This window comes from Bombina bombina, chromosome 7, assembly GCF_027579735.1.
Source record: "Bombina bombina isolate aBomBom1 chromosome 7, aBomBom1.pri, whole genome shotgun sequence".
Lineage (NCBI taxonomy): Eukaryota > Metazoa > Chordata > Amphibia > Anura > Bombinatoridae > Bombina > Bombina bombina.
Genome location: NC_069505.1, coordinates 268,727,119 through 268,754,731, shown reverse-complemented (window position 1 = coordinate 268,754,731; position 27,613 = coordinate 268,727,119). Strand labels below are relative to the sequence as shown.

General features: G+C 37.5%; 1 protein-coding gene across 2 annotated transcripts in view; it reads right to left on the bottom strand.

Moving 5' to 3' along the window:
- CHDH (choline dehydrogenase) overlaps positions 1 to 6,284 on the bottom strand; it is a 57,143-nt gene extending 50,859 nt beyond the window's left edge. Inside the window, exon 1 of one of the 2 annotated variants that reach the window (XM_053720745.1) lies at positions 6,204 to 6,284. The gene's annotated coding sequence lies outside the window, so the exon portion shown is untranslated. Of the gene's footprint in view, positions 1 to 2,542; positions 2,718 to 6,203 lie in introns of those variants that run through there. The other variant, XM_053720744.1, reaches the window with a different exon arrangement.
- Positions 6,285 to 27,613: the final 21,329 nt, after the last annotated feature.

The window sequence follows — 27,613 nt, the reverse complement described above, 5'->3', positions numbered from 1 at the left end:
AAGCTTTGAAGCCGGCCCATTTTAGGTTCAGCACCATGGATAGCGCTTGCTTATTGGTGGCTAACATTTAGCCACCAATAAGCACAAATAACCCAGGTTCTGAACCAAAAAATGGTTTATATTCCTGCCTTTAAAATAAAGATAGCAAGAGAACTAAGAAAAAATTGATAATAGGAATAAATTAGAAAGTTGCTTAAAATTGCTGCTCTATCTGAATCATTAAAGAAAAAATGTGGGTTTAGTGTCCCTTTAAGTCAAATTTATACATGAGTCAGAGAAAGCATGTGATTAAAAAAAAAAGTTTCCAATGTACTTCTATTATCTGAATATGCACAGTTGTTTTATATGCACACTTTCTGATTCACCAACTCCTACAGTGCAAGTAGAAAAGTTCACAGTATATATACGTATATGCATTTTTTGATTGGCTGATGGTTGTCATATGATACAGGGGTAAGGAAAATAGAAGTAACTGAAATTTGTCAGAAAAAAAATGTATTAGTCATTTGAAATTCAGTATTATTGCAATGTCTTTATATTATGCATTTATTGATTATGCAATTCTGATGTATTTAATGGCCCTTTAAGTTAAAGAAAAATGGAAGTCAATATTAACCTTTCTTGACTGAGACAAAGCATGCATATTAGAAACTTTTCATTTTAGCAAATTGACTTCATTCTCGTGGTATCCTTTGCTGAATAGCCTATGCTTAGAAGTGTGCACATATCTTATACACTATATGGACCAGCATTCCTGACCATGTAACATTCTACACAGTGATTGCTTGATCAGTGAAGGAAACCATTTATATCTGCTTGCAAAAAGCCACAGCAATGGAGGCAACATAAATATACTTAAAGGGGCATTAAATCTTCATGGTTCAGAAAGAGCCTACAAGCTACAATTGTAATAGATGTATCACTTTACTTATCTTCTCACATGTACAGTGTTCAGCTAGCTCTCAGATAGTAGTAACAGTGCAATAATAAAATGTTAGAGCATTTTGCTTTTGCATTTGTATTTTTCCACAAGTTTTGGCCCTGGACTGCAGAAGTGCTAATTGTGGTAACAAAAGTGCAGATTTAAATGCTATTAAATCATTAATCTTGTGAGCAGATCTGAAATGACCTGTTTAAATGTTGATACATAATACCCTGTATATAAAAACATGACTGTTTAAATATTAACTTGTAATTGCAACATAGAAGAGCTGATAGTTTACCCTTTATCCCCTGGGTTGTCAGAAAGAGAAGCCAGTGCCTCACAATTGGCCAAAATGTTAAAGGGACCTTATGTGCATATGACACTATTTAACCCTTTGAGTGCTACATTCCCACCTGGGTGCTAAGCTGGATTTGAGTGGTTTTTATTTTTTAAAATATATATTTTTTAATGTTTTTTTTTTTTCAGATCCCCAAGACTGATGCCGTTGGAAAGGTTAGGCGATTACCTTTCCAACGGTGGGTCTTGGGGGTCTGTAGCTGCTTATATGCTTGAGATACAGGCTTCTAAGCAGCATGCCCCCTTTCCCTATACTGTCTATTGTATTTTTTAAATAAAGTTGTGCGGTGACGTCATCATGTCATTGCGCATGACGTCACCGCATGAAACGTGAAGCCCCGGCGATGCCTGTCACTATGCAGGCCAGATCACCGAGGTAGAAGCAGGTGGGAGCCTCCAGATCTCCCTCAAGTTGGGAGAGTGCTAGCGACGGCTCTGAGCCTTCGTTAGCACCTGAGTGAGACAATTTGCGATGGCTCAGAGCCATCGTTAGCACTCTTTAAAGGGATAGCAAAACCACATTTTTTTCTTTCGGGATTGAGATAGAACATGCAATATTAAGCAACTTGTCAATTTACTTTTATCATCTAATTTGCGTAACTTCTTCGTATCCTTTGTTGAAAAGAATACCTAGGTACGCTCAGGAGAAGTAATGCATTACTGGGAGCTAGCTGCAGATTGGTGGCTGCACTTATATCCCTCTTGCCTTTGTCTCACTAGATGTATTTAGCAAGCTCCCAGTAGTGAATTGCTGCTCCTTCAACAATGGATACCAAGTGAAGGAAGCAGATTTGATAACAGAAGTAAATTGGAAAGTTGTTTAAAATTGTATGTTCTACCTGAATCATGAATGTCTCATTATGACTTTACGGTCCCTTTAACTTTCTTTAAATGTAAGCCTATGAGCTGGCCCAATTTTGGTTCAGGACCCTGGATAGCGCTTGCTAATTGGTGGTTACATTTAGCCACCAATCAGCAAGTGCTACCCAGGTGTTGAACCAAAGATGGGCCGGCTTGTAAGCTTACATTCCTGCTTTTTCAAATAAAAATACCAAGAGAACGAAGAAAAATTGATAATAGGAGTAAATTAGAAAGTTGCTTAAAACTGCTGCTCTATATGAATCATGAAATGAAACATTTGGGTTAAAGGGACAGTATACACTCATTTTCATATAACTGCATGTAATAGACACTACTATAAAGAATAAGATGCACAGATACTGATATAAAAATCCAGTATAAAACGGTTTAAAAACTTACTTAGAAGCTGTCCGTTTAGCTCTGTTGAAAAGGCAGCTGGAAAGCCCACTGTAAGTGGCAAATAAGACACTCCCCCTCCCCCTTCTTTTGCATATGAAAAGACCCTTTACACAAACAGCAGCAAGCTGGAGAAGGTAGCTGACTGTATTCACATAAAACTTAGGGGCTTGGTAAGGAGCCTGAAAATCAGAGCAATGTTATTTAAAAATAAGCAAAACTATACATTTTTTTAAAAGACAAACTTTATGGGCTTTATAAATAGATCATCTACAAAACATTTATGCAAAGAAAAAATGAGTGTATAATGTCCCTTTAAGTGTCCCTTTAAGGCCAGTATTCACTATTAAGAGGAGAGAATTGTGATGGTCGGACAGAGCTACTAAAACTAGGACAATCCCACAAAATACGGAACAGTTGGTTGTTCTATTGTGTTTATAGTTGGCAAAACACAGCAGAAAGTAATAACCTAGTAATATGCCTGATCATATAAATCATAAAATTATCCCTTTTGGTTCTGTCTGAAGTGGTGGCCTTCATATCCAGGTTCCGGGCGTACCAACCCAAAAGGCAAAAGCAAAATAAAAAAATAGAATTCAAATGCAAATAAAATAAAAATTAAAGTCAAAAAGTAAAAAGAGTCAGCAGTGGCTTGTATGACACAAATTAAAGGGACAGTCTACTTAAAATTGTAATTGTTTAAAAAGATAGATAATTCTTTTATTACTCATTCTTCAGTTTTTCATAACCAACACAGTTATATTAATATACTTGTTATCGCTGTGATTACCTTGTATCTAAGCCTCTGCAGACTATCTCCTTATCTCAGATCTTTTGGCAGACTTGCATTTTAGTCAATCAGTGCTGACTCCTAGGTTACTCCACAGGAGTGAGCACAATGTAATATATATATATATATATATATATATATGGCACACATGAACTAGCACTGTCTAACTGTGAAAACTGTCAAAATGTACTGAGATAAGAGGCGGCCTTCAAGGGCTTAGAAATGAGCAAAAGAGCCTACCTAGGTTTAACTTTCAACAAAGAATGCCAAGAGAACAAAGCAAATTTGATTAGAAAAGAAATCTGAATCATAAAAGTTTAATTTTGACTACACTGTCCCTTTAAAGGGACAGTAAAGTCACAATTAGACTTTCATGATTTAGACAGAACATACAATTTTAAACAACTTTCCAATTTACTTATATTATTTCATTTGCTTCCTTCTCTTGTTATCCTTTGCTGAAAGGTTTATGTAGGAAAGCTCAGGAGCAGCAAATAATCTAGGCTCTAGCTGCTGATTGGTGGCTGCATATATACACACTGATTGTCATTGTTTCACCCATGTGTTCAGATAGAAACCAGTAGTGCATTGCTGCTCCTTCAACAAATGACGCCAAGATAATGAAACAAATTTGATAATAGAAGTAAACTGGAAAGATGTTTAAAATTGTATTCTGTATCTGAATCATGAAACAAACATTTTGGGTTTCATGTCCCTTTAAGTCTTCACAGACATAACATAAACACCCCCAGCTCTCTGAGTAGGCATGGTGTTGAATACTAATACATGGCCGTCTCACAGCATATGTGCGTATGCCACTGAAAAACAGCACTATTTTACTAGAAACACCCATGCACATTTCAATTTATATCTTTCTCTATTCCTTTAAAGGGACAAGAAACTCAATTTTTTCATTCATGATTCAGATAGAGCATACCATTTTAAACAACTTTCTAATGTACTCTTATTATTTAATTTGCTTCCTTTTCTTGTTATCCTTTGCTGAAAGGTTTATTAAGGCAAGCTCACAAGCAGCAGAGAACCTAGGTTCTAGCTGTTGATTGGTGGCTGGCTGCATATATATATATATTGATTGTGATTGGCTCACCAATGTGTTCATTTAGAAACGATTAGTGCATTGCTGCTCTTTCAACAAATAGATGTAAATTAGAAAGCTGTTTAAAATTGTGTTCTCTATCTGAATCATGAAAGAAAAAATGTGGGTTTCATGTCCCTTTACGTTAAAAGTATTAATTATTCTTTTCCCTAAAAATGGGATTTTGCCAGTGCTTAAAACTACCTTTAGTGCTGCAGAGGTGTCTCTGTGCACTAAAAGGGCTGTTGCACTGTATCTGCCATTGATTTGTTGATCTGTGGGGCTTATTTATTTACAAGTTTGAAATTCCGGTTAAGCTGGTTTCACTGATAATATTCTAAAGCTCAGTAATTACTGTTCCTTCATTTGCATGATAAAAAATGTACTGTACTATGAGTAGTCAACACATCTAGTAATGTTAAAGGGATATGAAACCCACATTTTTCCTTTCATGATTCAGACAGAGCATGCAATTTTAACAACTTTCTAATTTACTCCAATTATAAATCTTAGGAGCTGGCCCATTTTTGGTTCAGTACCCTGTGTAGCGTTTGCTGATTGGTGGCTGCATTTAACCATGATGTATTATCCTCGAAAAGAGTACATGAAAATGCAAATATTTCATATTGCGAAAATGTTTTCGCAACGGAATATGTTCTATTTATTTCTAAATAAATATTTCTCTATATATGTGATGAATTTTGGAGTGATATATCTATTTATAGCGAGATATGAATATGTATATATAAATATATATATATATATATAGATATATATAGATATATATATAAATATATATATATATATATATATATATATATATATATATATATATATATATAGATATATATATATATAGATATCTTGAGATCTATATGCGAATATCACATAAAAAAACCATCTGATATATTGTTTAATGTGCATAATACTGTAATCTTTTCCTTATCTCCATAGTTAAAGGGACACTGAACACAAATTGTTTTTTCTTTCGTGATTCAGATAGAGCATGCAATTTTAAGCAACTTTCTAATTTACTCCTATTATCAAATTTTCTTCATTCTCTTGGTATCTTTATTTAAAAAAGCAAGAATGTAAGTTTAAGCAACTTTCTAATTTACGCCTATTATCAAATTTTCTTCATTCTCTTGGTATCTTTATTTGAAATGCAAAAATGTAAGTTTAGATGCCGGCCCATTTCTGGTGAACAACCTGGGTTGTCCTTGCTGATTGGTGGATAAATTCATCCACCAATAAAAAAGTGCTGTCCAGAGTACTGAAACAAAAAAGCTTAGATGCCTTCTTTTTCAAATAATGATAGCAAGAGAACGAAGAAAAATTTATAATAGGAGTAAATTAGAAAGTTGCTTAAAATTGCATGCTCTTTCTGAATTACAAAAGAAAAAATTTGGGTTCAGTGTCCCTTTAAACAACTGACAGAACACATCAATTAAAAAAAAAACTATTTAGCAAGAATAGAAAACAATAAACTGTCATTATGCAATATTTTGCTAGCACATTGCTAAAAAAAAACCAAAATAAATTTTGTTTACTGTCCTTATAATTCCAGTCCCCAAAAAGTGCAAACAACAGAACAAATATTATTTTTATTTCCTTCTTTCTAAAAGCATAATTTTAACTAAATATAATTCTAGCTTAATCCAAAATGCAAACAATTCTTAGGGATGAACAGTAAAGTCTTGTTTTGCAGTTAACTTCCCTGTCCTTAGGAGATGTCAAGTAAAATTACATAAAACAGAGAAGTTGTGCAGCCTTCTTACCTTGCTCTATGTCAGGAATAGAATAGAATATGTATTTACTCTCCAAAGTTTTCTGATACTTATTGTTGTGAAATACCAAAGCTTCCTGCAGTATGTTTGCCAGAATAGTTTCAAATACAGTAAGCTATTTGCAGGGGGATGGGCAGTTTCTTAAAGAGATAGAGTTCAAATGATTGGTAGGTTTTTTTGAATGCAAATCTGCAATTAGGGAATAACCTGTTGAGTCTGACCAGGGTGATTATGTAAAGGTCAAACTACCCCAGGGCAGAGAGAGTATAAATACCACAATTGTGCTAATGAAGCTGTGGAATACAAAATGAGACGTTTCTGCTTATACCTGTGAATGAGACAATGGGAGTGTTAGTGTCTTATTTTGCTTCTTCATCATTCATTAAACAGCTGTGTACAACTGTGGGAATAGATACAAAAAACTGTATATTTAATGTAAATGTGAGGAAACATTGTTGCAGCTAAGTGGTTAAAGGGACATTAAACTCTTTGAGGTGACAATATATCATGATAAATTGTATATATAAAAAAAATCTGCAATATACTTTCATTATTTATTTTGTCCCATTTTCCATTCTGAAATTGTGAGTTTTTCAGTCCCTGTTAGAAATGGAAGTGCAGAACACAGTTATATTCCTCACAGCTATTGGCTGCACACTCAAGTGATCTATTTATAACTGACTCTAATTGGCCACAGCAGAGAAGGTAACCTAAGTTACAACATGGTAGCTCCCATTGTTTTATAGACACTGAAACTTTACACTTATTTTGTCAATATTTAAACAACTAATGAAACTTTAAATAATACATCTACATGTTATATATATATATAGAATAATCTTTTATTTGAATGCATCATTCTATTTAGCAAGTATTTAGTGTTTAATGTCCCTTTAAAGGGACATTAACTAAAAAAAATTGCTTCCTTCTCTTTGTATGCTTTATTGAAAAGCATACTTAGGTAAGCTCCGGAACAGCAAAGCGTACTGGAAGCTAGCACATATATGCCTTCTGTCATTGGCTCACCTGGTGAGTTCAGCTAGCTCCCAGTAGTAAATTGCTGCTGTTTTAACAAAGGATACCAAGAGAATTAAACAAATTTGATAATAGAAGTATATTGGAAAGTTGTGTTACATTGTATGTTGTATCTGAATGAGTTCAGATATCTTTAGGGTATTATGTCCCTTTAAACAGATCTGAACTACAAACTATCTGAGTTATACATGTGAAAGTAAATTTCAGCACAAATATTTAAAGTGACATAAAAGTGAAAAAACATAATTTATGTAAGAACTTACCTGATAAATTCATTTCTTTCATATTAACAAGAGTCCATGAGCTAGTGACGTATGGGATATACATTCCTACCAGGAGGGGCAAAGTTTCCCAAACCTTAAAATGCCTATAAATACACCCCTCACCACACCCACAAATCAGTTTAACGAATAGCCAAGAAGTGGGGTGATAAGAAAAAAAGTGCGAAGCATATAAAATAAGGAATTGGAATAATTGTGCTTTATACAAAAAAATCATAACCACCACAAAAAAGGGTGGGCCTCATGGACTCTTGTTAATATGAAAGAAATGAATTTATCAGATAAGTTCTTACATAAATTATGTTTTCTTTCATGTAATTAACAAGAGTCCATGAGCTAGTGACGTATGGGATAATGACTACCCAAGATGTGGATCTTTCCACACAAGAGTCACTAGAGAGGGAGGGATAAAATAAAGACAGCCAATTCCTGCTGAAAATAATCCACACCCAAAATAAAGTTTAACAAAAAACATAAGCAGAAGATTCAAACTGAAACCGCTGCCTGAAGAACTTTTCTACCAAAAACTGCTTCAGAAGAAGAAAATACATCAAAATGGTAGAATTTAGTAAAAGTATGCAAAGAGGACCAAGTTGCTGCTTTGCAGATCTGGTCAACCGAAGCTTCATTCCTAAACGCCCAGGAAGTAGATACTGACCTAGTAGAATGAGCTGTAATTCTCTGAGGCGGAAGTTTACCCGACTCAACATAGGCAAGATGAATTAAAGATTTCAACCAAGATGCCAAAGAAATGGCAGAAGCTTTCTGGCCTTTCCTAGAACCGGAAAAGATAACAAATAGACTAGAAGTCTTACGGAAAGATTTCGTAGCTTCAACATAATATTTCAAAGCTCTAACAACATCCAAAGAATGCAACGATTTCTCCTTAGAATTCTTAGGATTAGGACATAATGAAGGAACCACAATTTCTCTACTAATGTTGTTGGAATTCACAACTTTAGGTAAAAATTCAAAAGAAGTTCGCAACACCGCCTTATCCTGATGAAAAATCAGAAAAGGAGACTCACAAGAAAGAGCAGATAATTCAGAAACTCTTCTAGCAGAAGAGATGGCCAAAAGGAACAAAACTTTCCAAGAAAGTAATTTAATGTCCAATGAATGCATAGGTTCAAACGGAGGAGCTTGAAGGGCTCCCAGAACCAAATTCAAACTCCAAGGAGGAGAAATTGACTTAATGACAGGTTTTATACGAACCAAAGCTTGTACAAAACAATGAATATCAGGAAGAATAGCAATCTTTCTGTGAAAAAGAACAGAAAGAGCGGAGATTTGTCCTTTCAAAGAACTTGCGGACAAACCCTTATCTAAACCATCCTGAAGAAACTGTAAAATTCTCGGTATTCTAAAAGAATGCCAAGAAAAATGATGAGAAAGACACCAAGAAATATAAGTCTTCCAGACTCTATAATATATCTCTCGAGATACAGATTTACGAGCCTGTAACATAGTATTAATCACGGAGTCAGAGAAACCTCTTTGACCAAGAATCAAGCGTTCAATCTCCATACCTTTAAATTTAAGGATTTCAGATCCGGATGGAAAAAAGGACCTTGTGACAGAAGGTCTGGTCTTAACGGAAGAGTCCATGGTTGGCAAGATGCCATCCGGACAAGATCCGCATACCAAAACCTGTGAGGCCATGCCGGAGCTATTAGCAGAACAAACGAGCATTCCCTCAGAATCTTGGAGATTACTCTTGGAAGAAGAACTAGAGGCGGAAAGATATAAGCAGGATGATACTTCCAAGGAAGTGATAATGCATCCACTGCCTCCGCCTGAGGATCCCGGGATCTGGACAGATACCTGGGAAGTTTCTTGTTTAGATGAGAGGCCATCAGATCTATCTCTGGGAGCCCCCACATTTGAACAATCTGAAGAAATACCTCTGGGTGAAGAGACCATTCGCCCGGATGCAACGTTTGGCGACTGAGATAATCCGCTTCCCAATTGTCTACACCTGGGATATGAACCGCAGAGATTAGACAGGAGCTGGATTCCGCCCAAACCAAAATTCGAGATACTTCTTTCATAGCCAGAGGACTGTGAGTCCCTCCTTGATGATTGATGTATGCCACAGTTGTGACATTGTCTGTCTGAAAACAAATGAACGATTCTCTCTTCAGAAGAGGCCAAAACTGAAGAGCTCTGAAAACTGCACGGAGTTCCAAGATATTGATCGGTAATCTCACCTCCTGAGATTCCCAAACTCCTTGTGCCGTCAGAGATCCCCACACAGCTCCCCAACCTGTGAGACTTGCATCTGTTGAAATTACAGTCCAGGTCGGAAGAACAAAAGAAGCCCCCTGAATTAAATGAAGGTGATCTGTCCACCACGTTAGAGAGTGTCGAACAATCGGTTTTAAAGATATTAATTGATATATCTTCGTGTAATCCCTGCACCATTGGTTCAGCATACAGAGCTGAAGAGGTCGCATGTGAAAACGAGCAAAGGGGATCGCGTCCGATGCAGCAGTCATAAGACCTAGAATTTCCATGCATAAGGCTACCGAAGGGAATGATTGAGACTGAAGGTTTCGACAAGCTGTAATCAATTTTAGACGTCTCTTGTCTGTTAAAGACAGAGTCATGGACACTGAATCTATCTGGAAACCCAGAAAGGTTACCCTTGTTTGAGGAATCAAAGAACTTTTTGGTAAATTGATCCTCCAACCATGATCTTGAAGAAACAACACAAGTCGATTCGTATGAGACTCTGCTAAATGTAAAGACTGAGCAAGTACCAAGATATCGTCCAAATAAGGAAATACCACAATACCCTGTTCTCTGATTACAGACAGAAGGGCACCGAGAATCTTTGTGAAAATTCTTGGAGCTGTAGCAAGGCCAAACGGTAGAGCCACAAATTGGTAATGCTTGTCTAGAAAAGAGAATCTCAGGAACTGATAATGATCTGGATGAATCGGAATATGCAGATATGCATCCTGTAAATCTATTGTGGACATATAATTCCCTTGCTGAACAAAAGGCAATATAGTCCTTACAGTTACCATCTTGAACGTTGGTATCCTTACATAACGATTCAATAATTTTAGATCCAGAACTGGTCTGAAGGAATTCTCCTTCTTTGGTACAATGAAGAGATTTGAATAAAACCCCATCCCCTGTTCCGGAACTGGAACTGGCATAATTACTCCAGCCAACTCTAGATCTGAAACACAATTCAGAAATGCTTGAGCTTTCACTGGATTTACTGGGACATGGGAAAGAAAAAATCTCTTTGCAGGAGGTCTCATCTTGAAACCAATTCTGTACCCTTCTGAAACAATGTTCTGAATCCAAAGATTGTGAACAGAATTGATCCAAATTTCTTTGAAAAAACGTAACCTGCCCCCTACCAGCTGAACTGGAATGAGGGCCGTACCTTCATGTGAACTTAGAAGCAGGCTTTGCCTTTCTAGCAGGCTTGGATTTATTCCAGACTGGAGATGGTTTCCAAACTGAAACTGCTCCTGAGGACGAAGGATCAGGCTTTTGTTCTTTGTTGAAACGAAAGGAACGAAAACGATTGTTAGCCCTGTTTTTACCTTTAGACTTTTTATCCTGTGGTAAAAAAGTTCCTTTCCCACCAGTAACAGTTGAAATAATAGAATCCAACTGAGAACCAAATAATTTGTTTCCCTGGAAAGAAATGGAAAGTAGAGTTGATTTAGAAGCCATATCAGCATTCCAGGTCTTAAGCCATAAAGCTCTTCTGGCTAAGATAGCCAGAGACATAAACCTAACATCAACTCTAATAATATCAAAAATGGCATCACAGATGAAATTATTAGCATGCTGGAGAAGAATAATAATATCATGAGAATCACGATTTGTTACTTGTTGCGCTAGAGTTTCCAACCAAAAAGTTGAAGCTGCAGCAACATCAGCCAATGATATAGCAGGTCTAAGAAGATTACCTGAACATAGATAAGTTTTTCTTAGAAAAGATTCAATTTTTCTATCTAAAGGATCCTTAAACGAGGTACCATCTGACGTAGGAATGGTAGTACGTTTAGCAAGGGTAGAAATAGCCCCATCAACTTTAGGGATTTTGTCCCAAAATTCTAACCTGTCAGGCGGAACAGGATATAATTGCTTAAAACGTTTAGAAGGAGTAAATGAATTACCCAATTTATCCCATTCCTTGGAAATTACTGCAGAAATAGCATTAGGAACAGGAAAGACTTCTGGAATAACCGCAGGAGCTTTAAAAACCTTATCCAAACGTATAGAATTAGTATCAAGAGGACTAGAATCCTCTATTTCTAAAGCAATTAGTACTTCTTTAAGTAAAGAGCGAATAAATTCTATCTTAAATAAATATGAAGATTTATCAGCATCAATCTCTGAGATAGAATCCTCTGAACCAGAAGAGTCCAAAGAATCAGAATGATGGTGTTCATTTAAAAATTCATCTGTAGAGAGAGAAGATTTAAAAGACTTTTTACGTTTACTAGAAGGAGAAATAACAGACAAAGCCTTCTTTATGGATTCAGAAACAAAATCTCTTATGTTATCAGGAACATTCTGCACCTTAGATGTTGAGGGAACTGCAACAGGCAATGGTACATCACTAAAGGAAATATTATCTGCTTTAACAAGTTTGTCATGACAATTATTACAAACAACAGCTGGAGGAATAGCTACCAAAAGTTTACAGCAGATACACTTAGCTTTGGTAGATCCAGCAGGCAGTGGTTTTCCTGTAGTATCTTCTGGCTCAGATGCAACGTGAGACATCTTGCAATATGTAAGAGAAAAAACAACATATAAAGCAAAATAGATCAAATTCCTTATAAGACAGTTTCAGGAATGGGAAAAAATGCCAAACATCAAGCTTCTAGCAACCAGAAGCAAATGAAAAATGAGACTGAAATAATGTGGAGACAAAAGCGACGCCCATATTTTTTAGCGCCAAATAAGACGCCCACATTATTTGGCGCCTAAATGCTTTTGGCGCCAAAAATGACGCCACATCCGGAACGCCGACATTTTTGGCGCAAAATAACGTCAAAAAATGACGCAACTTCCGGCGACACGTATGACGCCGGAAACGGAAAAGAATTTTTGCGCCAAAAAAGTCCGCGCCAAGAATGACGCAATAAAATGAAGCATTTTCAGCCCCCGCGAGCCTAACAGCCCACAGGGAAAAAAGTCAAATTTTTGAGGTAAGAAAAAATATGATAATTCAATGCATAATCCCAAATATGAAACTGACTGTCTGGAAATAAGGAAAGTTGAACATTCTGAGTCAAGGCAAATAAATGTTTGAATACATATATTTAGAACTTTATAAATAAAGTGCCCAACCATAGCTTAGAGTGTCACAGAAAATAAGACTTACTTACCCCAGGACACTCATCTACATGTTTGTAGAAAGCCAAACCAGTACTGAAACGAGAATCAGTAGAGGAAATGGTAAATATAAGAGTATATCGTCGATCTGAAAAGGGAGGTAAGAGATGAATCTCTACGACCGATAACAGAGAACCTTATGAAATAGACCCCGTAGAAGGAGATCACTGCATTCAATAGGCAATACTCTCTTCACATCCCTCTGACATTCACTGCACGCTGAGAGGAAAACCGGGCTCCAACTTGCTGCGGAGCGCATATCAACGTAGAATCTAGCACAAACTTACTTCACCACCTCCCTTGGAGGCAAAGTTTGTAAAACTGATTTGTGGGTGTGGTGAGGGGTGTATTTATAGGCATTTTAAGGTTTGGGAAACTTTGCCCCTCCTGGTAGGAATGTATATCCCATACGTCACTAGCTCATGGACTCTTGTTAATTACATGAAAGAAACGAAAATGCTGTAATGAGTTCGAGCATTTTATTACTGTTCTATAGCTTTCATGTAACTATGGAGTTGATTCCAATATTTCCAATGTTCTTTTTTTAAAGTTGGATATTGGATTATCTTTTTTGTTATTTGTTTGTTTTACCACAATCTTTCAGAGTCAAACATAACTGAGCTTGATAACTCCCACAAGTTTCAATCTCCATTTCCCCCACAACTGCCCCCTTCAGATAGAAAACACAATTTTAAAACAATTTTCCAATTCACTTCCATTATGACAATGTGCACGATCTTTTAATATGCACACTTTCTGCTGCACCAGCCCCTACTGAGCATGTGCAAACATTGACAGTGTATGCATTTTTTGATTGGCTGATGGCCGTCATATGATGCAGGGGGAAGTAAAAATGGAACTAATATTGAAACATTCTAAAAAAATCTACTAATTTGAAATTCATACTAAGGGGCCTATTTATGAAATGTCTGTCCAACATGATCCGATCAGCGGATTATGTCCGACAGATATCGCTGAATGCGGGGAGCAATACTCTCTCCGCATTCAGCATCGCACCAGCAGCTCTTGTGAACTGCTGGTGCAACGCCGCCCCTGCAGATTCGTGGCCAATCGCAGGGGGTATCAATTAACCCGATCGTATTTGATCGGGTTGATTTCACGCAATCTCTGTTTGCCTCCTCAGTCTGAAGGCTCGCCAGAAATACGGAGCTTGATAAATGGGCCCGATTTATCATCAGCTCAGTGGATCATGTCCGACAGACATTGATAAATGCCAACAGCATACGTTGTCGGCCGCTAGTAGGGGGTGTCACTCAGCCTGATCGTATAGGATCGGGCGGATTAATGTCCGCAGCCTCAGAGCAGGCGACCAGTTATGGAGCAGCCGTCTTTAGACCGCTGCTTCATAACTGCTGTTTCCGGCGAGCCTAAAGGCTCGCGCGGAAACAGAGGCATCAAGCTTTATTAAGAGCTTGATAATTCGGCACCCATGTCTGAAATATTGACAACATGACCAAGATGCAATATGACCCCCATCAGTGAGTGCTTCATTTTATAGTAGGATAAAGGGACAGTCTACTCCTGAATTTTTATTGTTTAAAAAGATAGGTAATCCTTTTATTACCCATTCCCCAGATTTGTACAACCCTGTTATATGAATACACTTTTTATCTCTGTGATAACATTATAGCTAAGCCTCTGCAGACTGCCTCTTTTCTTTAGTTCTTTTGACAGACTTGCATTTTAGGCAATCAGTGCTGACTCATAAATAACTCAACAGGTGTGATCACAATGTTATCTGTATAGCACACGTGAACTAACACCCTCTAGCTGTAAAACACTGTCAAATGCATTCAGATAAGAGGCGGCCTTCAAGGGCTTAGAAATTAGCATATGAACCTACCTAGGTTTAGCTTTCAACTAAGAATATCAAGAGAACAAAGCAAATTTGATGATAAAAGTAAAATGGAAAGTTGTTTAAAATGACATGCCCTATCTGAATCTTTAACTAGACTGTCCCTTTAATGAGATTTGTGTGTGTTGCAATAGGATAGAGTGGCATTTTTTAAAATTAATTTACTGATAGGCGAGCAATTTATGTTTTATTAATTTTTTTGTACATTCAGATATTGATGATCTCACTGTATTTAATTATATTTTTTATCTGGAGCGAATCTATCATCATCAAAAAGAGCTGTAGCTATTGTTGGCAATGTCTGCACCATCTTGTTTTTTTTTAGCCAATGCCAAGCGGCAGATATGCGCGGCCACCAATCACCAGCTAGCTCCCAGTAGTGTATCGCTGTGCAAAAGATCTAAATACAAAATAAATATTTGTAACCATTTTGTTTGCAACATTTACATTGTTTTGCTGTCTTAAAGCAGCCTAGCGAAATACAAGAGTACCCTACTGTGTATGTTTATCTTATCACCTTTTGCTAAGTATTACAACACATATTAAATCAGTAGTAGTATCCTTTATTATTAATATCATCAGTTACTTATATAGCACCAACAGTTTCTGCAGCGCAATACAAAGTAAAGTACATTATAATACATACGCTAACAGGTACAGTAGGTAACATTTGTGAGGGCGCATTACCGCAGTAGTTAAATTGACAAACTTATACAAGATACTACATAACATAATAATGGGATCATTGGTTATATAGACTCAATAATTGCACACAAAATAAGTATAGAAAGCTTTCCATGCAGGGGTCAAGTCCTACAAAAAAATGTGTGGGAACTCCCCAAAACTTCCACCACCCTCAGAATTAATATTGTTTTATATACATACACACACACACACTGTAATTATATGTATATAATCTATACACTTTGGTTAATGAAAGCAAATTAAAACCAATGAAGGGTTGAATGGTTGCCTTTGGGCCTGAGAATCCTCCTCTGTCACAGAGCCTCGTCCACTTAAGGTGCATTAGCCCTATTTCTGCTGATTGGAGCTAAATAACCCCAGAGCAAGCCACACAGAAATGTAAGCACCATCTGTTCTCCACAGTGCAGGGTGATCACACAGCAAGACCACTGTCAGGCTTAAATTTAGTGTATTTTATGAAGTGTTACTGCCCATTACTAGTGGATCTCACTATCCCTCTAACAAGACTGTACTCCAGCTCCTCCCACCAGTAGCAGCAGTGTTTACTGAAACATTTCTGTTCTCTTTCCTGGGGGAACTTAGTTTCACCTGCAAAAATAGCGCAGGAACTCCGTTCCCATGCGTTCCCGCTCGACTTGACCCCTGTTTCCATGTATGACAAAGATTATGCATTATTTTATAACATTGAGAGTATTGTCTTATCTCCTTTGCTGTGGTCAATTAGAGATATAAATGAACTCCTACTCTGATCAAGCAATCACTGTGTAGTATATGATTCTATATTTAGTTAAAGGGACATTCCAGTCAAAATTTGAATTCTCATGGATGCATTTTAGTTTTGAATGGAAACATTTTTGTAATATACATGTATTAGCAAAAATGCTTCTAATAAATCTATAACTATTTAAAATATGTATTTAAGTATGCACAGTGCACCAGCATTTTAAACAAAACACTTGTTCAGAGAGCCTAAGGTGATTGTACCATCTGGTAATGACTCCATTTGTTAATTGCTTATATGATACAAGTCCCACTGGTGCTCTGAGCAGCTGCAGTATTTAAAATGCTGGTGCACTGAGAATATCCAACTATGCTTTACATGCAGAGAAAAATGTTTACACTAAAACAGTGATAACTTTTACTAGAAGCATTTTTGCCAATACATATTGTGTATATATATATTGTATATCTATTGTAAATTTGTTTCTTTTAAAACATGTAATTCATTTATGTGCATTTATATTTTGACTGGAATGTCACTTTAATATATTTTTGCATTGCTTATCATATGGGGATCATCACAATATTGCACTTCTTTTAAACAAATAAGGATTTCTGTACATCAGCCAGTAATGTTAGTGTGTTTTTCCAGTGATCACAATCTCTGTGGAATTTCTCTATAAATAAATAATAATAATCCCAAAAAATTTTAAGACTTTAATACGCCACAAGCTCAAAATACCTCCCAAAAAACAAGACACATCAATACCAATTTCACTAATCACGAGATTTTGTCATCTAAAAAGAAATGTGCACATTTAACAAACAACGCTTTTCAGGTTCAGCAATTACATCACAGGATTTAGTGCCTTCATGTTGACTGATCCTGTTGAGCTCCAAAACCATAGAGCTATGTGTGTATGTCTCATTAAAGGGACATTGATTTGTCTTTGCATAAATGTTTTTTGGTTGATTCATTTATACAGCCCATCTGGGAGTGTTTTTATAAAAATGTATAGTTTTACTTATTTTTTAAGAACATTGTGCTGATTTGCAGACTTCTAACCAAGCCCCACAGTGTCAGATGTATACTGATGTCTAAAGGCTCCTGTTTATTTTATTTGTCTTTTCATATGCAGGGAAGGGGGAGGTGGGGAGTGTGGCTGCTCTTTTTGTTTACCCAGCCCCTTTCAATGGGTGTCCCAGCCTAACCTCATCAACAGTGCTAAATTAAGAGCTACGAAGTATGTTTTTACAAGGTTTTATACTGGATTTTTAGATCAGCATCTGTGCGCTTTCTTCTTTATAGTAGTGTCTATAACATGCAGTGATGTGCAAATTGGTGTATACTGTCCCTTTAAGGATTGGAACAGGGGCGTTATTGGTATTGTGGGTGTGTTTGTTTCACTAATTACTATTTGTGTAAAAGATCTTATTTTTTTATTTTAGAACTTTATTTGATGCAACAAGAAGCATCTGTATCTGATTGGTGACATTGTCATCCATTTTAGCTGGGGTAATGTCAGTGTGTTTTATCCATTAGCAAACCAATGTTATATTTGAAAACTTTTAGGCTACTCCATAATACCTTGAAAAGTGTTGTCTGGGGTTTATCAAGTCCATTTAGCTATGGAATTTAAAGGGACATTGCACACTAGATTTTTCTTTGCATAAATGTTTTGCAGATGATCCATTTATATAGCCCACCTGGGAGTGTTTTTGTAACAATGTATAGTTTGGCTTATTAATTATTTTATTATTATTTTTATTTTAATAACATTGTGCTGATTTTCAGATTCCTAACCAAGCCCTAAAGTATCAGATGTAGACCCAAGTCTACAGATTCCTGCTTGCTCCTGTTTGTGTAAGGGTTTTTTTCATATGCAAGGGAGGGTCTACTCTTCCTGCTTTCTCAGCCACTTTCACTGGGTGTCTCAGCCTAACCTAACCAACAGTGCTAAACTGGGAGCTTCTAAGTACATTTTTAAAAAAAAATTAATTTAAATCTGTGCATATTATTCTGTATACTAGTGTCTATTACATACAGTTATAATTAAATTGGTGTATACTGTCCCTGTAAAGGGACATGAAATGTAACACAGAGATTATAGTATAAAATATTTAACTATGCATAGTAAACAAAACTTAGCAATTTACATTCATTATTTTTTTGGCTTCCTTTCGTATAAACAATGTGCTTGCCCTGCTCTCTAGAGATAATAAAAAGCAAATCATGTACATTCTCTCTCTAACCTCTACAAATCATATTATTCAATGCAGGAAATTCACTAAAGAATGAAGAGTGAGATTTAGTGAATCTGCTGAACAGAGCAACTGAGAGCAGTTAGTGAACTTTGGCCATTGTTGTTTCATATGCAGATAAAGTCAATGTGTAACGACAAGAAAAACAAAAATTTGTGATGAAGTTTTAATTTTTTTTTAAAAGATTTACTCAAGTATCAGTTGTGTTATTTAAAAGGCCAGAGCTTATTTTTTTGGAAAACAAGAACAAAGAAATGTAGATAGAAAAACAACTCATCTATAGAACAATAGGGAAAAAAACAAAAAGGAAACGCTGCCAAGCTGGGCAGACCTGATGTGGGCAATTTCCTGAGGGCTAGCGCAGCGGTGGCAAACCTATAGTATGAGTGCCCAAGGTAACATTCCACATCTAGGTTACCACCATGCTTGTTAGTTGTTAATTATTAAATATTTTTTTTTATAAACCCATACTATGGGCAAAATTTATCAAGCCCCGAAAAAATGCGCCTAAAAAGTCGCGATTATTTTCGCAATAGTTCGCAATGTGTGAATTCAAAAATGTCGCCAGTATTTATCAAAATTCTAGAGACATTTTTGGGGCAAAACTTTTTTGCGATGTCAAGCGAATGGCTGATCCTAGTTTTCTTGCGAAAATGTAATTTTCACTTTATTTATCAATCTTAATTTTAGACACCAATAAATGGTTTATTGTTTTAATCAAGTGATTGTTTAAAAGAATGCTATTTCTTATATATTAAAGTTAGTTTTATTTTGCCCCTTCTTTGGCTCTCTTTCATTAAGGAAGGTTGCCCGTTTTTTGGAGCTCATCTTCGTTCTTTTTAATACACTCATTTCAATTGCACTTAAATTATTTTACTTTTTTATAATATATTTATTATTATTCAGGATCTGCGCCTTGTTGTGGGCAATTTCTAACCCTAGATAAAGCAAGTAAAAGACATATTTCCATTTTCCCTCCAGACAAACAACAATATTGTTCTTTATTTTTCACTCCTCGCAACCTACAAATTGGCGAGATTAAAAGCAGTGAATATTACATGCACCACTTTTCATAAATATATGAGAACTGCGAATATATACGGGCATTTTAAAATGCCAATAGAGATTAATACAAGAATTAGGCATTTCCAGACAACTTATTCGCATATACTTAAGACTTGCGAATGTTATGAGTCAATTTGTTCGCACATATGAAAAGTTGCGACTTTATTGGCGCATAACCTTTCATAAATATGGTGATATCATTTGTGAGGTTTTTTTTGACGACAAATGTGAGAATATTCTTATTCTCACTTTGATAAATCTTGCCCTATATATCTGCAATTAATCTTTACATGTTGGTTTATATTAATTGTTTAAAAGAAAAATTAACTCAAATGTTTTTTTGTATAAGATCATCACCAATTCTGGCACACACTCAAAAAGGTTCTCCACAGCCTGGGCTAGTGGATATGGCTGAGGACTCTAAACAAAATTAGAAATGAAATCATCAACAGATATTTATATATTTTGGCCTATTATCTAAACCAGTGATTTTTAATCTTTTTTTTGCCGTGGCACACTTTTTTACATTAAAAAATCCTGTGGCACACCACCATCCCAAAAATACTTATCAGGTTTCCTCTCCTCCTCATCCATCCTGTGATGTACAGGGTAGGAATGAGAATAGGGAACCATAGATATAGGTAAATGATGTAGCTTATTATCCATGCCCCCTCCAAGAACGGGGTCCTATCTGGTAAGTATGGTCTTGGTTATAGGCCAAAACAAAGAGATTTCTATTGTTGTTGGCCCATCCTATCCAATACTTACCAGGTGAGATGAGTACAATGCAGTACATCAATAACAAAATATAGATTGGGATAATATAAAAACACTAAAATTGAAAGTGCATCCATGCAAAAATATAAGAATTTATTGTATGAAAGAACATACACTAAATAGTCAAAAGTATGCGGGAACCTGACCATGTGCTTGGATTACAAAACCATGCACAAAGGGCTATACCAGTGCCAGTAGACTATGTAAAAAGTATTTACCATTTCTTATTTCATTGTGTAAGATTACATGAATTCTAACAACACAAAAGGGTGCACTACAACAGCTATTTAAAATATTCTCACTAAATTTAATTTAAGTTAATAACGACCTGAAATCTATTCCAAGACAAACGTATACCAATAAACCTTTAGCCCAGAGAATAGTTGTATCAGGAGACAAGCCATAGAACAAGACATCAAAGACAAAATGACAGCAATAGAAAGTACGAAAACGGAAAAAGTCAGGTTGGTAGCAATCAACGAGAGCAAAGCATGCAGGTATTATTATCATTATTTATTTATAAAGCGCCAAAATATTAAGCAGTGCTGTAACATGAAGTATACAGTAGTGAAGTACAATAATCAGAAGACATTTACATGAATCATAAAGGGTAGAGGGATGGGCTAATGTTTTGCAACATTCTAAAAATGAAACAAATGTTATTTTATTTGTTAGTTGGCATTTAATATAAGTGATTTTTGGTGTGATCAAATTAGAGAAAGAAATGTAGTGGTAACCTCTGTTATTTGGAGCTGATATAGAAACAAGTGGCCAGTCCCTCTGAATCCACGAGGTGCACGCTCTAGAGTTTTTGCACTCCCCTATTAACGACAATTTAACAAAGTAGCAGCACCACTTATTATTATATCCACAAACGATTTTATTGGAACATCACCAGGCAAACGATCACAACGTTTCAGTTTATACTACCTTAAAGGGACATGAAACCCAAAAATGTTCTTTCATGATTCAGATAGAGAATACAATGTTAAACAACTTTCCAATTTACTTCTATTATTTAATTTGCTTCCTTCTCTTGTTATCATTTGCTGAAAGGTTTATCTAGGAAAGCTCAGGAGCTGCAAAGCAAAGAATCTAGGTTCTAGCTGCTGAATGGTGGCTGCATATATATATACTGATTGTCATTGGCTCACCCATGTGTTCAGTCAGCAACCAGTAGTGTATTGCTGCGCATTCAACAAAGCATACCAAGAGAACAAGGAAAAAATGATAATAGGAGTAAATTAGAAAGTTGCTTAAAATTGCCTGCTCTATCTGAATCATGAAAGAAAAATTTTGGATTTCTTATCCCTTTAATCATATGTCATTCAATAATGTGATAAAACCACTCTCTTAAAGGCCTAAATTGGGCAGAGTTATCTCAGTTAAATTAACTCTTACAATTCTATGCTTCATCTATATGTTGTATAGCTCCATCTAGTGGCTTACCTAAACAATGACCTAGAAGTAAAAATATTTTATAATCCTTAGAAATGTTGCAATTTATACAATATTGTTTGTATCCATAGCATATTACATCTATATTATACCAATTATGGTGATTTATCCTAGAAAGGGGTTCCAATTTATATCCCTATTCATGCCCCTAGGAAACATAATTTATGCTTACCTGATAAATTTATTTCTCTTGTAGTGTATCCAGTCCACGGATCATCCATTACTTATGGGATATTAACTCCTCCCCAACAGGAAGTGCAAGAGGATTCACCCAGCAGAGCTGCTATATAGCTCCTCCCCTAACTGCCATTACCAGTCATTCGACCGAAAACATGCAGAGAAAGGAAAACCATAGGGTGCAGTGGTGACTGTAGTTTAATGGAAAAATTACCTGCCTTAAAGTGACAGGGCGGGCCGTGGACTGGATACACTACAAGAGAAATAAATTTATCAGGTAAGCATAAATTATGTTTTCTCTTGTTAAGTGTATCCAGTCCACGGATCATCCATTACTTATGGGATACCAATACCAAAGCTAAAGTACACGGATGACGGGAGGGACAGGCAGGCTCTTTATACGGAAGGAACCACTGCCTGAAGAACCTTTCTCCCAAAAACAGCCTCCGAAGAAGCAAAAGTGTCAAATTTGTAAAATTTGGAAAAAGTATGAAGAGAAGACCAAGTTGCAGCCTTGCAAATCTGTTCAACAGAAGCCTCATTCTTAAAGGCCCAAGTGGAAGCCACAGCTCTAGTAGAATGTGCTGTAATTCTTTCAGGAGGCTGCTGTCCAGCAGTCTCATAGGCTAACCGTATTATGCTACGAAGCCAAAAGGAGAGAGAGGTAGCCGAAGCTTTTTGACCTCTCCTCTGACCAGAATAAACGACAAACAGGGAAGACGTTTGTCGAAAATCCTTAGTTGCCTGTAGATAAAATTTCAGGGCACGGACTACATCTAGATTGTGTAGCAGACGTTCCTTTTTCGAAGAAGGATTAGGACACAAAGATGGAACCACAATCTCTTGATTGATATTCCTGTTAGTGACCACCTTAGGTAGGAACCCAGGTTTAGTACGCAGAACTACCTTGTCTGAATGAAAAATCAGATAAGGAGAATCACAATGTAAGGCAGATAACTCAGAGACTCTTTGAGCCGAGGAAATCACCATTAAAAACAGAACTTTCCAAGATAACAACTTGATATCAATGGAATGAAGGGGTTCAAACGGAACCCCCTGTAAAACATTAAGAACTAAGTTCAAACTCCATGGTGGAGCAACAGTTTTAAACACAGGCTTGATCCTAGCTAAAGCCTGACAAAAAGCTTGAACGTCCGGAACTTCTGACAGACGTTTGTGTAAAAGAATGGACAGAGCTGAAATCTGTCCCTTTAAGGAACTAGCGGATAAACCCTTTTCTAAACCTTCTTGTAGAAAAGACAATATCCTCGGAATCCTAACCTTACTCCATGAGTAACTCTTGGATTCGCACCAATATAAGTATTTGCGCCATATCTTATGGTAAATCTTTCTGGTAACAGGCTTCCTAGCCTGTATTAAGGTATCAATAACTGACTCAGAAAAACCACGTTTTGATAAAATCAAGCGTTCAATTTCCAAGCAGTCAGCTTCAGAGAAATTAGATTTTGATGTTTGAAGGGACCCTGGATCAGAAGGTCCTGTTTCAGAGGTAGCGACCAAGGTGGACAGGATGACATGTCCACTAGATCTGCATACCAAGTCCTGCGTGGCCATGCAGGCGCTATTAGAATCACTGATGCTCTCTCCTGTTTGATTCTGGCAATCAATCGAGGAAGCATCGGGAAGGGTGGAAACACATAAGCCATCCCGAAGGTCCAAGGTGCTGTCAAAGCATCTATCAGAACCGCTCCCGGATCCCTGGATCTGGACCCGTAACGAGGAAGCTTGGCGTTCTGTCGAGACGCCATGAAATCTATCTCTGGTTTGCCCCAACGTCGAAGTATTTGGGCAAAGACCTCCGGATGAAGTTCCCACTCCCCCGGATGAAAAGTCTGACGACTTAAGAAATCCGCCTCCCAGTTCTCCACTCCCGGGATGTGGATTGCTGACAGGTGGCAAGAGTGAGACTCTGCCCAGCGAATTATCTTTGATACTTCCATCATTGCTAGGGAGCTTCTTGTCCCTCCCTGATGGTTGATGTAAGCTACAGTCGTGATGTTGTCCGACTGAAACCTGATGAACCCCCGAGTTGTTAACTGGGGCCAAGCCAGAAGGGCATTGAGAACTGCTCTCAATTCCAGAATGTTTATTGGTAGGAGACTCTCCTCCTGATTCCATTGTCCCTGAGCCTTCAGAGAATTCCAGACAGCGCCCCAACCTAGTAGGCTGGCGTCTGTTGTTACAATTGTCCAGTCCGGCCTGCTGAATGGCATCCCCCTGGACAGATGTGGCCGAGAAAGCCACCATAGAAGAGAATTTCTGGTCTCTTGATCCAGATTCAGAGTAGGGGACAAGTCTGAGTAATCCCCATTCCACTGACTTAGCATGCACAATTGCAGCGGTCTGAGATGTAGGCGTGCAAAGGGTACTATGTCCATTGCTGCTACCATTAAGCCGATCACCTCCATGCATTGAGCTACTGACGGGTGTTGAATGGAATGAAGGACACGGCATGCATTTTGAAGCTTTGTTAACCTGTCTTCTGTCAGGTAAATCTTCATTTCTACAGAATCTATAAGAGTCCCCAAGAAGGGAACTCTTGTGAGTGGAAAGAGAGAACTCTTCTTTTCGTTCACCTTCCATCCATGCGACCTTAGAAATGCCAGTACTAACTCTGTATGAGACTTGGCAGTTTGAAAGCTTGAAGCTTGTATCAGAATGTCGTCTAGGTACGGAGCTACCGCAATTCCTCGCGGTCTTAGTACCGCCAGAAGAGCACCCAGAACCTTTGTGAAGATTCTCGGAGCCGTAGCCAATCCGAATGGAAGAGCTACAAACTGGTAATGCCTGTCTAGAAAGGCAAACCTTAGATACCGGTAATGATCTTTGTGAATCGGTATGTGAAGGTAAGCATCCTTTAAATCCACTGTGGTCATGTACTGACCCTTTTGGATCATGGGTAAAATTGACCGAATAGTTTCCATTTTGAACGATGGAACTCTTATGAATTTGTTTAGGATCTTTAAATCCAAGATTGGCCTGAAAGTTCCCTCTTTTTTGGGAACCACAAACAGATTTGAGTAAAACCCTTGTCCTTGTTCCGACCGCGGAACCGGATGGATCACTCCCATTAATAAAAGATCTTGTACGCAGCGTAGAAAAGCCTCTTTCTTTATTTGGTTTGTTGACAACCTTGACAGATGAAATCTCCCTCTTGGGGGAGAGAATTTGAAGTCTAGAAGGTATCCCTGAGATATGATCTCTAACGCCCAGGGATCCTGGACATCTCTTGCCCAAGCCTGGGCGAAGAGAGAAAGTCTGCCCCCCACTAGATCCGTTCCCGGATCGGGGGCCCTCGATTCATGCTGTCTTAGGGGCAGCAGCAGGTTTCCTGGCCTGCTTGCCCTTGTTCCAGGACTGGTTAGGTCTCCAGCCTTGTCTGTAGCGAGCAACAGCTCCTTCCTGTTTTGGTGCAGAGGAAGTTGATGCTGCTCCTGCTTTGAAATTACGAAAGGAACGAAAATTTGACTGTCTAGCCTTAGGTTTGGCTCTGTCTTGAGGCAGGGCATGGCCTTTACCTCCTGTAATGTCAGCGATAATTTCTTTCAACCCGGGCCCGAATAAGGTCTGCCCTTTGAAAGGTATATTAAGCAATTTAGATTTAGAAGTAACGTCAGCTGACCAGGATTTTAGCCACAGTGCTCTGCGTGCCTGAATGGCGAATCCGGAATTCTTAGCCGTAAGTTTAGTTAAATGTACTACGGCATCTGAAATAAATGAGTTAGCTAACTTAAGGGCTTTAAGCTTGTGTGTAATCTCATCTAATGGAGCTGATTCAAGTGTCTCTTCCAGAGACTCAAACCAAAATGCTGCTGCAGCCGTGACAGGCGCAATGCATGCAAGAGGTTGCAATATAAAACCTTGTTGAACAAACATTTTCTTAAGGTAACCCTCTAACTTTTTATCCATTGGATCTGAAAAGGCACAGCTATCCTCCACCGGGATAGTGGTACGCTTAGCTAAAGTAGAAACTGCTCCCTCCACCTTAGGGACCGTTTGCCATAAGTCCCGTGTGGTGGAGTCTATTGGAAACATCTTTCTAAATATCGGAGGGGGTGAGAACGGCACACCGGGTCTATCCCACTCCTTAGTAACAATTTCAGTAAGTCTCTTAGGTATAGGAAAAACGTCAGTACTCGCCGGTACCGCAAAATATTTATCCAACCTACACATTTTCTCTGGTATTGCAACTGTGTTACAATCATTCAGAGCCGCTAACACCTCCCCTAGTAATACACAGAGGTTTTCCAGCTTAAATTTAAAATTTGAAATATCTGAATCCAGTTTGTTTGGATCAGAACCGTCACCCGCAGAATGAAGCTCTCCGTCCTCATGTTCTGCAAATTGTGACGCAGTGTCTGACATGGCCCTAATATTATCAGCGCACTCTGTTCTCACCCCAGAGTGATCACGCTTACCTCTTAGTTCTGGTAATTTAGCCAAAACTTCAGTCATAACAGTAGCCATATCCTGTAATGTGATTTGTAATGGCCGCCCAGATGTACTCGGCGCTACAATATCACGCACCTCCCGAGCGGGAGATGCAGGTACTGACACGTGAGGCGAGTTAGTCGGCATAACTCTCCCCTCGTTGTTTGGTGAAATATGTTCAATTTGTACAGATTGACTTTTATTTAAAGTAGTATCAATACAGTTAGTACATAAATTTCTATTGGGCTCCACTTTGGCTTTAGCACATATAGCACAGATATCTTCCTCTGAATCAGACATGTTTAACACACTAGCAAATAAACTAGCAACTTGGAAATACTTTTCAAGTAATTTACTATAATATGAAAACGTACTGTGCCTATAAGAAGCACAGAAAAAGTTATGACAGTTGAAAATTAATAAACTGAAAAGTTATAGCATCAAATCTTTGTAAAAAACACAATTTTAGCAAAGGATTGCTCCCATTAGCAAAGGATAACTAACCCTGATAGCAGAAAAAAAATACAGAAATAAACGTTTTTTTATCACAGTCAACTACAATCTCACAGCTCTGCTGTGAGTGATTACCTCCCTCAAAACAAGTTTTGAAGACCCCTGAGTTCTGTAGAGATGAACCGGATCATGCAGGGAAGACAATAAACTTCTGACTGAATTTTTTGATGCGTAGCAAAAGCGCCAAAAAAGGCCCCTCCCCCTCACACATAACAGTGAGAGAGATCAGTAAACTGTCATAAATTAAATAAAACGACTGACAAGTGGAAAAAAATAGTGCCCAAAACATTTTTTCACCCAGTATCTCAGAAAATTAAACGATTTTACATGCCAGCAAAAAACGTTTAACATTAATAAATTGAGTGTTATTAAAAAGCCTGTTGCTAGTCCCTGCAAATTAGGCTAAAGTTTTATGCATACAGTATAATTCCAGTGAAGTGCCATTCCCCATAATACTGAAGTGTAAAATATACATACATGACAGCCTGATACCAGTTGCTGCTACTGCATTTAAGGCTGAGTTTACATTATATCGGTATGGCAGAATTTTCTCATCAATTCCATTGTCAGAAAATAATAAGCTGCTACATACCTCTTTGCAGATTAATCTGCCCGCTGTCCCCTGATCTGAAGTTTACCTCTCCTCAGATGGCCGAGAAACAGCAATATGATCTTAACTACTCCGGCTAAAATCATAGAAGAGA